This window comes from Pristiophorus japonicus, chromosome 1 (genome assembly GCF_044704955.1).
Source record: "Pristiophorus japonicus isolate sPriJap1 chromosome 1, sPriJap1.hap1, whole genome shotgun sequence".
Taxonomy (NCBI): Eukaryota; Metazoa; Chordata; class Chondrichthyes; family Pristiophoridae; genus Pristiophorus; species Pristiophorus japonicus.
Window position 1 is genome coordinate 288,013,483 of NC_091977.1, and position 13,321 is coordinate 288,026,803.

Sequence of the window (13,321 nt, forward strand, 5' to 3'; positions counted from 1 at the left end):
AGGGAAAGTGAAAAAGGAAATAAGAGGGGCAAAGAGAGAGTATGAGAACAGATTGGTAGCTATCATTAAAGGGATTCCAAAAGTCTTCCATATAAATAGTAAATGGGTAGTAAGAGGAGGGGTGGTGCCAATTAGGGACCAAAATGGAGATCTACGCAAGGAGGCAGAGGGTATGGCTGAGGTACTAAATGAGTACATTGCATCTGTCTTCACCAAGGAAGAGGCTGCTGCCAAAGTCATAGTGAAAGAGGAGGTAGTTGAGATACTGGATGGGATAAAAATTGATAAGGAGGAGGTACTAGAAAAGCTGGCTGTACTTAAAGTAGATAAGTCACCAGGACTGGATGGGATGCATCATAGGATGCTGAGTGAAGTAAAAGTGGAAAATGCTGAGATACTGGCCATAATCTTCCAATCATCCTTGGATACAGGGCTGGTGCCAGAGAATTAGAGAATTGCAAATGTTCCACATTTGTCCAAAAAAGGATGTAAGGATAAACCCAGCAATAACAGGACAGTCAGTTTAACCTCGGTAGTGGGGAAGTTTTTCAAAATGATACTCAGGCACAAATATGGTTTGATTAAGGAAAGCCAGCACGGATTTGTTAAAGGCAAATCATGTTTAACTAACTTGATTGAAGTTTTTGATGAGGTGACAGAGAGGGTTAATGAGGGCAATGCTGTTGATGTGGTGTACATGGACTTCTAAAAGGTGTTTGATAAAGTGCCACATAATAGGCTTGCCAGCAAAGTTGATGCCCATGAAATAAAAGGGACAGTGGCAGCATGGATACAAAATTGACCAAGTGACAGGAAACAGAGAGTAGTGGTGAACAGTTGTTTTTTGGACTAGAGGAAGGGTTTACAATGGTGTTCCCGGGATTGTTTCTGGGACCACTGCTTTGCTTGATATATATTAATGACTTAGACTTGGGTGTACAGGCCACAATTTAAAAATGTGTTGATGACACAAAACTTGAAAGTATAGTGAACAGTGAGGAGGATAGTGATAGACTTCAAGAAGATATAGATAGTCTGGTGGAATGGGCAGACATTTGATAGATGAAATTTAAAACAGAAAAGTGCAAAATGATACATTTTGGTAGGAAGCATGAGGATAGGCAATATAAACTAAAGGGTACAATTCTAAACATGAACAAGAGACATGGGGGTATATGTGCACAAATTGTTGAAGGTGGCAGGGCAGATTGAGAAAACAGTTAAAAAAGCTTACGGGATCCTGAGCTTCAGAGTACAAATGCAATGAAGTTATGCTGAACCTTTATAAAACACTGGTTTGGTCTCAACTGGAGTACTGTGTCCAATTCTGGGCACCACACTTTAGGAATGATGTGAATGCCTTGGAGAGGGTGCAGAAAAGATTTACAAGAATGATTCCAGCGATGTGGGACTTCAGCTATGTGAATAGACTGGAGAAGCTAGGGTTGTTCTCCTTGGAGCAAAGAAGGTTGAGAGGAGATTTGATCGAGGTGTTCAAAATCATGAGGGTTCTAGACAGAGTAGATAGTGATAAACTGTTCCCATTGGCGGAAGGGTCGAGATCCAGAAGACACAGATTTAAGGTGATTGGCAGAAGAACCAAATATGACATGAGGAAAATCTTTTTTACGCAGTGAGTGGATAGGATCTGGAATTCACTGCCTGAAAGGACAGTGGAGGCAGATTCAATCATGGCTTTCAAAATGGAACTGGATAAGTACCTGAAGGAATAAAATTTGTAGGGCTATGGGGAAAGGGCAGGGGAGTGGAATGAGCTAAAATGCTCTTGCAGAGAGCCGGCACAAGCTCGATGGGCCAAATGGCCTCTATTTGTGCTGTAACCATTCTATAATTCTATCATTCTATTAAGGAATTTAGACCCCATAATATTTCGGAGATTATGCGATCAGAATTTAAAAAAAATCCTTGTTGAAAATAAGATTTATAAGAGAGTGATGTGATAACCTTAGAAAACTTGGCAGATTATAGAAGTTCATGGACTATTGCACTCGAAAATGAGTTTGTTTCCAACTCACACCTCAGAGGCTGCACCATTTAATTTGGAATAAGACTGTGTGCATGAAGTGGAAAGCCATTGTTTAATGTTCATGAATTTATATGAATGACACTGAAGTAGTTGGTTGACTACTATTTACATTCATGTTCAGCTCCTGTGGATCCATATAAATTATTCATAATGAATTCAAATGGGTACTTGCCATAACATGTTCAGCTTGACAATTTTTGAAGGGCTTGTTAGACTGTAAAGGAAAAGCACCATGAGAAACACCAAACTACAAGTAGAAAGGACACAAGTTAAAGCAAGGAACCAAAAGACGAGAAAGTAGATGAAGCTAGCCTTGTTTTACAGGTGTAAAACAGGAGTCAAAGTATCCAACATGGTGGGCGACGTGCGCACACATACTCTGGGGTCAAGTTTCGGGCTGCGCCGTTAACATGGACGCCCGTTTTTCGCTCCTAAAGCGCGACAAAAATGTACCTTGCAATTCTCGGGCTCCCTGCAGGTCCCTAGGAGCTCGGCGCGGCGCGCAGACATCGGCGGGGGGCAGAGCTACAGAGTCACGCCGATTCTGCAAGTGCAGGGGGCCGGGGCTAAGTTAAATGGGAGACGATCGTGCCAGCAGCCTTGCGCATACGCGTGGGACCGCGCGCGCACGCGCAGTAAGCCATAAACATTAGCACTCGGCCGTTTTTTAATGAACTTGAAGAAAAGTGCTGGTTTGTCTCGTGGACCTCTGGAAAGGCTTGGGATTGAATTTTGGTGATTTTTTGGTGTCTGAAGGAGTGCTTATAGCAGCATTGTTGAAGAAATCACCTGCTGAAATCAGTGAGTGCTGCATTTTGCTGCTAAACTTCCAGAACAAGTGCTGCATAGGTGCATGCAAAATAAGGACTGTGTGTTTTGAAAAATAAGAGTGTCAATTCAATACAGCAATGGAACAACGTCCACCAAGAACAAAGAATTTCTTGTATGAGGAAGTGGAGATATTATCGAGCAGAGATGGCAGGAGCTAGATACCAGCAACAGAGGTCACATAAAAGTGTCACCTAAATAAATGAAGAAACGCTGGAACCAAGTTGCAGATGATTACTGCGCAGTGGTGCATACCAGGAGATCTGGAAGCCAGTGTAAAAAGAAATGGCATGACCTTGGTCAAGTAGTAAGTGTAAGTAATATTTTCATTTTTTAATGTAATCATAATTGAAATGTGACTATCTGTATGTCCCACCCTGCAGAAAGATGCACTCTGTAAAAAGTTATATTTTACTCTTTGCAGAAGAAATTGGCCCACAACAAAAGGGAAGCAACTTGAACAGGGGACACCCTTGGAACAGAGGGTAGCTGCCATGATGAGTCGTACATGGAGAAAAACAATCAGTACAGCACAAGCTGGGCCCGCACTCGAGGAAGAGGACAAGTCCTGAAAATTTATCATGGCCCTTTAAATCAACCTGCTGCTTGGCCTGCTATGTGTCATGCCACCCATCCTGCCCCCTCCCTTGCTGTTAAACATTTGACTGTTCTGATATATTTTGCAGAACATAATGATGATGATGATGACGCTGCCAACCCTGAGGATCCTGAAGATCCAGACCAAGAACCAGTACAACCAGATGTGGACGATCCAGACTGGATGCTCGTGGCGATGACTGAAATATCTACAGGAGAGAGCTTCCAAATTAATGTTTATGAGCCCCCATTAAGGGGCATCAGAGTTTCAACCCCTTGCATCGGATCTGGTTCCACCTTCCATGGTTTTGATTCCGATGTTGCGGGTCCCAGTGGTGCTGCTGGTGTAATGCAGCAGTTTACATTCAGTGCACCACTGTCTGAGCCTGCGCCTCCCACTTGCATAGGTTCTGGTTCCACCTTCCATGATTTTGATTCCGACGTTGCGGATCCCAGTGGTGCTGGTGATACCATGGGGCAGTTTACACCCATTCATCCACCATCCCAGCCCGCGGCTCACACTCGAGTGCTGTCGTCTGGAACACCGAGCGCCCCACTGTCCCAGCCCGCGCCTCTCACTCGAGTACTACCGTCTGGAACACAGAGCGTCCCACCGTCCCTGTCCGCGGCTTCCAGTGTAGTGGTGCCGCGAGGCAGACCCAGGCAGAGGAGAAGGAGATTGGAGACACGCTCTCCTGCGATGCAGCGTGCAACAGATGCGGCTCAGCTTGTGGCATTGGGTATGGAGACCAATGAGCTTAGCCAATCACTCATCGGTGGCGTCAGTGCAGTGGGTGAAGAGGTGACAGTCCTGATGGGAGAAATAGTAGTAATGACACGGGAACTTCGGGAGGAAATGTCCGAGGGAGTGCAATCGACGGCACAGGCCATCAGGGAGGGCATGCAAGTGACGGCACAGGCCCTCATGGAGGTAGCTACTGCAATAAGAGCACACAGCCCGGCCAATCAAATGACACCCCCATGAAGAAGTGAACATTCACTGAGATGTGGATGAGAGATGGTTGCAGCCTTTCTTTGCTGCTTTTGTTCTTGTTCTTGATGTAGCTGTAGTAGCATTTTTCAAATTGAAATTCTTTTGTAATTTTTTAACTTTACAACTTATAAGTGATCTTAGGGGTTTTTAAGTGATCTTATAGTGTAAATGCTCTCTCATTTTGTATCTTATTTAATTTTGCACCTAAAAAGTGATCCTGAAGTTTAAGTGATCTTAAGAGAGTGTAAGATTTTTCAATTTGAAATTGTTTTGTAACTTTTGTAACTTTATAACTTATAAGTGATCTTAGGGTTTTTAAGTGATCTTATAGTGTAAATGCTCTCACTTTATATAACTTAATTTAATTTTTCACCCAAAAAGTGATCTTGAAGTTTAAGTGATCTTAAGAGCGTAAAATTTTTCACGTTGAAATTGTTTTGTAACTTTTGTAACTTTACAAGTTTTTAAGTGATCTTCAAGAGTCATATTAAAAAGTAAAGTTTGATACAACAAATATTTTATTACAGTGAAGTTAACTTTTCAATAAAATATTTTTTCATTAAAACTGAATCATGTTCCATTAACACAACACAACATAGGAACAACTCCAAAGAATAAACATGTCCATGAACAACAGTTGTCGCAGAACCCTCAGGCATCAGTAATTGAAGCATTTATGGATGAGCTGCAGGTGCAGGGCTCGAGCAATCGTTAAAGGAACATGATGGATGGCCCTCCTCCGACCTCGTGTTCCGGCATCAGGCACTTGCATGCTTTCCTGATCATCGTTATCATCCTCATCCTGCTCTTCCAATTTACTATCATCATGCACTGGACCCTCACGTGGGTCTTCTGGTTCCGCTACCAGCTCCTGCTGCCTCATGATGGCTAAGTTATAGAGCATGCAGCACACAACAGTGAACTGACTGACAATCTGAGGAGAGTATAGCAAGTGTTCTCCGGAATGGTCCAGGCATCGGAAACGCTGTTTCAATATGCCAATGGTCCTCTCTATGATGCTGCACATCGCAATGTGCGCCATGTGGTATTGACAGTCAGCTTCTGCCCGTGTCACGTGTAGGGGCATCATGAGCCAGGTGGCCAGGCCATACCCTTTGTCTCCCATTTTCCAGCTCTGGCCTTCTGGCTGCTGCTCAAACATGTCAGATATAACGCTGTCACGTTGGATGAGCACATCATGTGTGCTGCCAGGGTATCTCGCATCGACTGACATGATGCGCTGCTTGTCGTCACACACGAGCTGCACATTGATGGAGTGGAAACCTTTTCTATTCCTATACTGCTCGGACTCCTCCACAGGTGCTCGCAAGGCGATGTGGGTACAATCAATGCAGCCCTGTACCTTTGGGAAGCCAGCAATTCTGAAGAAACTCACAGCCCTCTCATGGATCGCTTGTGCGGTCATTGAGAAATTGATGAAGTCATTCCTTCGCGCATACAGTGCAGCTGTGACCTGGTAAATGCAGGCATGTATTGCACGTTGAGAGATGGCACACACATCTCCAGTTGTAGACTGAAATGATCCCGAGGCATAGAAGGCAAGTGCAGCTGTTACCTTCACTTCAACAGACAAGGCAGTGGTGTTCTGCTTCTGGGCTGCAAATCTGCTCTCAGCATATCACAGATCTCAATGACAACTTCTCTGCGGAAATGCAGCCTTTTGACACAATCAGCCTCGCTCATGTCCAGGTACGAGCGCCTGGCTCGATATTGCCGACATGGGTAAGGTCTCCTGCCCATCAGCCTACGGGCTATGACGTTCCTAGTGCGGTGAGCTCTAATCAATTCTCTCCTATGCAGTGAATTGCTGGCGAACCATTGCATAATCCGTGGTGTTGAAAATGCAGCACCCATACTGCAATTACAAATTTAAGTTTCAAACTGGCTAGCTGGCTGCCTCTCCCTTCCGGTGCTTTGCACACCTACCTTGTCCCCTGGCCGAATGGCCTCAGGCTCCCTTGCAACTCGAAGGCTGCTTCCTGTTTCTTCGGCTGCCGTCGAGCCACTGATGCTACCCTTATCCCATGACCGAATGCCCTCAGCCTCCCTCACAGCTCGAAGGCTGCTTGCTGTGTCTTCGGCTGCCATCAGTCACTGCCACCGTCTCTATCCCGTGGCCGAATGGCCTCAGTTACCCTCGCAGCTCGAAGGCTGCTTGCTGTGTGTTCGGCTGCCATCAGCCACTGCCACCGTCTCTATCCCATGGTCGAATGGCCTCAGTTACCCTCGCAGCTCGAAGGCTGCTTGCTGTGTGTTCAGCTGCCATCAGCCACTGCCACCATCTCTATCCCGTGGTCGAATGGCCTCAGTTACCCTCGCAGCTCGAAGGCTGCTTGCTGTGTGTTCAGCTGCCGTCGAGCCACTGATGCTGCTCCTGTCTCCTACATGGAAGGCCTGCCTGAAGCACCGCAGCTCGAAGGCTGCTTGCTGCCGTTGTTGTTGGGCTGCCGTCGAGTCACTGACGCTGCCCCTGTCTCCTACATGGAAGGCCTGCCTGAAGCACTGCAGCTCGAAGGCTGCTGCTGCCTCACACAGGTAGGAATATTCAATATTTTGTATTTGTTTTGTTTATAATTTTTTATTCAGGATGGCTCTTTATTTGTATAAGTAAGACTGTTGAATGCTTGTAGAATTTAATTACTTCCCTTCCCCCCCCACCCTCCCCCCCACCCCCTCATTCCCCACGCCTGATTTGTAACCTACGCCTGATTTCTAAAGTGTAGGCAAGGTTTTTCTGAACGTACAAAAATCTACACTTACTCCATTCTAAGTTAGTTTGGAGTAAGTTTTTACTGCCTAAACTTTCAAAACAGGCGTAAGTGGCCGCACATGCCCCCTTTTGAAAAAAAAAATCTGTTCCAAAATGTAACTGTTCTAACTGACTAGAACTGGAGCAAACTAAATGCCGAGAATTGCAATTTCTAAGATACTCCATTCTAAACCAGTTGCTCCAAGAAAATAGGAGCAACTTAGGTCGAAACATGACCCCTCTGAGCTGGTAGTATGCCTGAATGCTTGCTCACGTGAATCGGAAGGCGCAGGATTGCTTCCTGCTGGCTCCGGCTTCAAACCAAGGCCAGCCACCAGTCAAGTATCTCCATCCACTCCAATCGCTGCCTTGTGCCACCCAATCTCCTGATCACCCCCATCTCTCCCTGGTTGCCCAACCCCCACCCTCTCCTGATCGCCTTGCACCCGCCCCCCCTTCTCTGAAGACCTGTCGGCGACACAGATTCCTGAAATTCAAACGGTCTTCGCTGGAGAGCAGCCTGGAGACTCTCAACAGCCATCTGTAGCTTACTAGTCTGAGGTAAATGAGGCCTGAGACCCAATATTGGGTGGGCTATGGGTCTACCCATTCTGGCTCGGGGATTGATCCAAGATGCACCACCATTCCTGCCCTCCCCTGCCACAATTTCATGTGTAACAGTCCATTAGCATAAGTCACCATCTCAGGAATGAAGGAATACGGGTAGAGAAATGATTTCCAAAAACATGGAAGTGGGCAAGCACTTAACAGCGTGAAAAAAACACATACTGAGTAAGCTCCTTTCATGGTTATTTTCACACTTGTGTCATTCTGACTTCCAGTGCTGTGAAATATTAATTTGAGAATGTCAGATGTGTGAGAAAAGTGGCACTCGTCTCTGCAGGGTAGATCATAGCAAATCATTTCTGGAGACAGAACGGATGGATGAGCAACAAATTTATGTATTCTCAGTTTGGGAACACTTATAGTTAGGGCTTGTGTTCTAAAATGATAGGCAAGGTAATGTTGAGGCTTGGAAACTGATTAAATATGAGGAGAGGAACAGGATAATCAACTCTGGATCAATGGTATGTCTTCAAAGTATTTGGACTTTCAGAAGGCTTTCGACAAGATCCCACACAAGAGATGAATGTGCAAAGTTAAAGCACATGGGATTGGGGGTAGTGTGGTGACATGGATTGAGAACTGGTTGGCAGACAGGAAGCAAAGTGTAGGAGTAAATGGGTACTTTTCAGAATGGCAGGCAGTGACTAGTGGGGTACCGCAAGGTTCTGTGCTGGGGCCCCAGCTGTTTACATTGTACATTAATGATTTAGATAAGGGGATTAAATGTAATATCTCCAGATTTGCGGATGACACTAAGTTGGGTGGCAGTGTGAGCTGCGAGGAGGATGCTATGAGACTGCAGAGTGACTTGGATTGGTTAGGTGAGTGGGCAAATGCATGGCAGATGAAGTATAATGTGGATAAATGTGAGGTTATCCACTTTGGTGGTAAAAACAGAGAGACAGACTATTATCTGAATGGTGACAGATTAGGAAAAAGGGAGGTGCAATGAGACCTGGGTGTCATGGTACATCAGTCATTGAAGGTTGGCATGCAGGTACAGCAGGTGGTTAAGAAAGCAAATGATATGTTGGCCTTCATAGCCATGGGATTTGAGTACAGGGGCAGTGAGGTGTTACTGCAGTTGTACAGGGCCTTGGTGAGGCCACACCTGGAGTATTGTGTACAGTTTTGGTCTCCTAACTTGAGGAAGGACATTCTTGCTATTGAGGGAGTGCAGCGAAGGTTCACCAGACTGATTCCTGGGATGGCGGGACTGACATATCAAGAAAGACTGGATCAACTGGGCTTGTATTCACTGGAGTTCATAAGAATGAGAGGGGATCTCATAGAAACTTTTAAAATTCTGACGGGTTTAGACAGGTTAGATGCAGGAAGAATGTTCCCAATGTTGGGGAAGTCCAGAACCAGGGGTCACAGTCTAAGGATAAGGGGTAAGCCATTTAGGACCGAGATGAGGAGAAACTTCTTCACCCAGAGAGCGGTGAACCTGTGGAATTCTCTACCACAGAAAGTTGTTGAGGCCAATTCACTAAATATATTCAAAAAGGAGTTAGGTGTAGTCCTTACTACGAGGGAGATCAAGGGGTATGGCGAGAAAGCAGGAATGGGATACTGAAGTTGCATGTTCAGCCATGAAACCATTGAATGGCGGTGCAGGCTCGAAGGGCCGAATGGCCTACTCCTGCACCTATTTTCTATTCTTCTATGTTTCTATGTTTCAAAGTCTTGATATCGTGCTATCAGAAATATGTAATTCCTTCTACGTGGCTGCCCTCCAATATCTCATCTAAGTGGGACATCTTCATGTAAGAACTAAGGCAGTGAGTAATTGTGAATTATCTCGCCACCGTCAAATATATAGGATTACATAGGATTACATAGGGCCATTTGGCCCAACCAGACCATGCTGCCGTTTATACTCCACTCGAGCCTCCTCCCGTCTTTCCTCATCTAAATCTATCAGCATAACCCTCTTTTCCCTTCTCCCTCATATGCTTGTCTAGCCTCCACTTAAATGTATCTATACCACTCGCTTCAACCACTCCCTGTGATAGCGAGTTCCACATTCTCACCACTCTTTGGGTAAAAAAGTTTCTTTTGAATTCCCATTTGAATTTCTTGGTGACTATCTTATATTGATGACCTCTAGTTATGCTCTTCCCCACAAGTGGAAAAATTCCAGCAAAATATTTCATAATTTTAAAGACCTCTATTCAGTCACACCTCAGCTTTATTTTTTCAAGAGAAAAGTGACCAGGGTCCGAAATTGATGAAGGCCCAAAGGACTGCCGATGGCCGCCGAGGTACCTGACGGTACTTTCGGCGGGATTTTCATCGGAGAGGTCCCTCGAAGGTCAGCGGGCGGCAAATGAGCGATTCATGCCACCAATCTGAGCGGCAGCCAGCGGGAGCTCTCATTCTCGGCTGTAAAGGCACTTGTCGCCCAAGTGCCACCGAGGATGGAATTGGGCCAACTGAGGGTCGAAGTGCTGAAAAGCAAAAGCATAAAAATTACATTTTTAAAAATCTGAAGACCTTCAGGGGACCCCCATCCAGGTAAGTCCCTGTAAAGAAAAAAATTACAAAAAGTGGACTAACCTTTTTTTCATCATCTTCCTAACTACCAACCATCTTCCTACCTACCATCGGGGACAGACCAGCCTCCAGCCAGCAGTCCACCCCCGTTCTGCCCTGACTGCCGCCGACACCCGCCCGCATCAATATCGCAGCTCGGTGGGCAGGAGTTCAATTGCGTGACTCAGCCATCCGCTGACGGTGCTTCCCGGCGACTATCTCCTTCCGCCCGCTCCAGGCCACGTCGAAAGTTGCACTGGGCGGTTCAACCAGAGGAATGTTGGCAGCAGTAGGCGACAGTCGGCGGCAGTGAGCAGTAAGTTCTTCAATTTCGGGCCCCCAGTCTGTTCATCCTTTCCTGATATATATACCCTCGCATTTCTGGTATCATCTTTATAAATCTTCTCTGCACCCTCTCCAGTGCCTTATATCCTTTTTATAATATGGCGACCAGAACTGTACACAGTACTCTAAGTGTGGTCTAACCAAGATACGATACAGGTTTAGCATAACTTCCCTAATTTTCAATTCTATACCTCTAGAAAGAAACCCTAGTGCTTAGTTTGCTTTTTTATGGCTTTGCGAACCTGCATCGCAACTTTTAGTTATTTGTGTATCCGAGATCCCTTTGCTCCTCTACCCCACCCAGACTCGCACCCTCCAAGTAATAAGTAACCTCCCTATTCTTCCTACCAAAATGTAATACCTCACATTTATCTGTGTCGAACTTCATTTGCCAATTAAACAATCCCATTCTCAGCCAACAAGCATTCTTTGCTGCAGAGGTCACAGAACAATCAGCTGAACAGAGAATTCTGGCTGATTTTTCCACTTATGTTCTCTAGCCCTCCCAACTGCACCACGTCCAAAATTGGATAACTCTGCACGAACCATGTCATCCCGGATCCAGGTTCGGGTTCGGGCCTCGTTTAATATCTACCAACAAGCCACGGGTGCCAACAGGTGCGCTACTACAGCTAGTCATTGTGAGGGGGTGCAGGAAATACATTGGCTCTCATGCTGAGCCAACCGGTAGATCGGGTCCTGGGGGGCATTGGAGGAGAGGTAGGTTAATCGAACAGGCCGTCTACGAACTGGAGTCTTTTTATGGGCTCAGGAACGGAGACCTCCTAGGCCCAGAATAATTAAAACTCTATAAGGGGTCGAAATTGCCCTACGCTAGATTTGCAGCGCATAATTTCAATTAGAACCTCCTTTTTCGCCGGCATGGGAAACGCCAGAGCCAGCATGGAATTGCCCTCTTTTAGAAAAAAATGGTGGTGGAGGGCCGCTGTGATCTCTGCAGCATCTTCAGCACCTGAGCCGGCACAAAAAAGATAGCGGTCGCTGCCACGGCACTCCCTCCCCACCCCCCCGCCATTTAATATTTCAATTTCCCCCACGGGGAGCAAAAGGATCGTCGCAGGTTGATAAGGGGTCGGTGCGCGTGGCATTGATGACTTCACTGGGGCACAATGCAAACCCCTTTTCACCTGCCGACCCCTGGGGGCAATTCTGGGGTAGCGCCCGGTCAATAACCCTTTAGCGCACCCTTATCACTGGCACTAACTGGCCTTATACAAAGGAGCAATTTTGGCCCCTATATTTCCTGGGCTGTGTTTTGAGGGGTCTCCAGCAGTCCCTTTAATGACCATTGGTTAGGCTGCTCACCACCTAGTGCAAATGGGCAGCCTATGGGAGTCATACGCTCCAGCCATTTGCAACCTGAATTTTGCAATCGGGGTTCTCTAACTGGTATAGGACCCTAATTTGCATATTTAGCAGCCTGACACCTGTATCGGGCAGATGAGCTGCTTACCCATATATACAGGCCTGCTCAGAGGTTGCATCAAATGTGCCTTGGGCATTAAAGGGGTAGAAGAGGTGCCTCCCTCCCCACACCCAAATTTCAACTGCTAACCATTCCTTTTTCAGGTGTAAAATAGACAGCTGTGAACTGAATTTCTACCCCATTGGAAAAAATAATTTGCTGTGCCTTTAAGTTTTACTTTTCAAAATTACAACCTTTCCTACATTACAACAGTGACTACATTTCAAACGTACTTCATTGGCTGTAAAGCAATCTGGGATGTCCTGAGGTCATGAAAGGTGCCATATAAATGCAAGTTCTTTCTTTAAGACATTTTCACTTGTGATGTTCCTCATGGATTTCTGTTCCATCTCTGTTTAATTCTGGGAGCAGTAAATGGCCAATCTGAAGTACCATTTGCCACATGTGGAGGGAAAACACCAACACAGCCTAGTTAAGCCAATGTACTTTTAATATCCTTGCAGGTGGAACTAAAATCAGTTCCTTTATGTTCTTTCCAGTCTTCAAAATGTACTTACTAGAAAATGGCAAATTGTCTGTAAAATCTGGGAAGAGCAAAGAACAGAAAGAAATAGTTATGTTTATTATCTTGTGTCAGCCGTGGCTCAGTGGTAGCGCTCTGAATCAAACCACACTCCAAGACCTTGAGTGCATAATCTAAAAAGATACTTCAGTGCATCACTGCTCACTATGTCAGTGCTGCACTGTTGGCAATGCTGTCGTTCACATGAAATGTTAAACTGAGGCCCTACCAGCCATCTCAGATGGATGTAAAAGATCCCATGGCAATTTTGAAAAAAAGCAGGGGAGTTTTCCGAATGTCCTGGCCAAAAGCTACCTGTCAACCAACATCACTAAAAGAAAAGCAGATTATCCGGTCATTATCTCATTGCTGTCTATAGGAGCTTGTTCGGGAGAGGTCGCAGCAGATTGTAAAACCGTACATATAATGCCCCTATTTAAGAAAGGAGGGAGACAGAAAGCAGGAAACTATAGACCAATTAGCTTAACATCCGTCATTGGGAAAATGTTGGAGTCCATTATTAAGGAAGTAGTGGCAGGACATTTAGAAAATCATAATACAGTCAA